Genomic DNA, 1,338 nt, shown 5'->3' with positions numbered 1-1,338 from the left:
CTTGAGGCCGCCGACGGCGAGATCGACGGTTATGCTTACTCAAGCTTTGGATAACGCCCAATTTTGAAGCAATGTTTAGGCAACTCTTAGGAAAGCTCATCCACAACTTTAAAAGAAGATTTTGGCCAAAAATTAAGAAGAGTCTAAGTATAGAGGCCTTAGAGGTTAGAGAGGTTCCATTAGTGTATAGAATTTCCAATAGAGCGTAACAATTGTGAAGAATTCTTCAGAAGATTGTAAGAGTGGAGGGAAAGTGAGAGATTTCTTCATCATTGCTACTTCGAAGAGGAATTCTGTGTGTTGTAAAGAAAGGAAGAGATTCAGAGGAACTTTGATGAGTGTTCTTGGGGAGAAATTAGACATATAGGAACTTCGATGAGTGTTCTTGGGGAGAAATTAGACTTATGTTATTTACTTAATGTAATTTGTATGACTTTGATTTTACATATGAATTACGAGTTAAGTTGTGTTTTTCCCATGAGACCTCAGTAGTTTTCTCTGTCTTTCTCCTTGTCTTGAGATTTGTGAAATGGTAATTTGAATTGGTGAAGCCACAAAAGTGTTTAAGAAATTGTGATGATCTTTTCACTTCAATCTTAATTTACTTTCAATCTGGCCAATTTATTTGTTAAAATATGTTGAGTTTTACAACTAAATTGAAGATTACATCCAAGATTCAGGGAGGTCAAAGCCCTTGGAAGTTGGGTGCAAAGTGAGAGCTGGTATCCTCCCAGCCTAGCCGCAGATTCAGTAAACAAGTGTAGGATTAGTCAATGTTCTTTATGCTTGGACCAAAGGGTAAATAATATGTATGCTCCTATTTGGCACAATATAAATTGAACTAATTCACTTTACCCATTCACTATAATTTCTTAACATGGAGAAGGATGCTTTCTTATATATTGAATATCACAATTAAACCCTCCTTAGTATCATTAGTTATTTAATAGTTATTAAAATTATCTATTTATTTCAATTGCCTATTAGTGACAGATAAGCAAATTAAACTTCATTGTTGTGATTAAAGTATTGATTTTCTAAAATATTAGTTCGCAGTTCTAAACCACTCCTTGTGGGATCGATATCTAGGACTCCATTAGAACCCTATATTACTTGAGCGAAACGTATACTTGCGTTGATAAGTGTGATTTTACAATTATTAAATATTTATTACGTCCATATTTATCTTGTATTTTTAAGCATAAATAAAGTCACCAGTCAAGTTTTTGGCGTCGTTGTCGGGGAGTGATTAAGTGAGTGAGTCTGAGAGTTTAGAGTGACAGACTAAAATCCCCAATTCGACCATATCGTTTGGATGTTGAAGTGTAGATGTTAGCC

The sequence above is a fragment of the Phalaenopsis equestris genome, unplaced genomic scaffold (genome assembly GCF_001263595.1).
Source record: "Phalaenopsis equestris unplaced genomic scaffold, ASM126359v1 Scaffold206047, whole genome shotgun sequence".
Taxonomy (NCBI): Eukaryota; Viridiplantae; Streptophyta; class Magnoliopsida; order Asparagales; family Orchidaceae; genus Phalaenopsis; species Phalaenopsis equestris.
Note: the sequence above shows the minus strand (reverse complement) of the source record.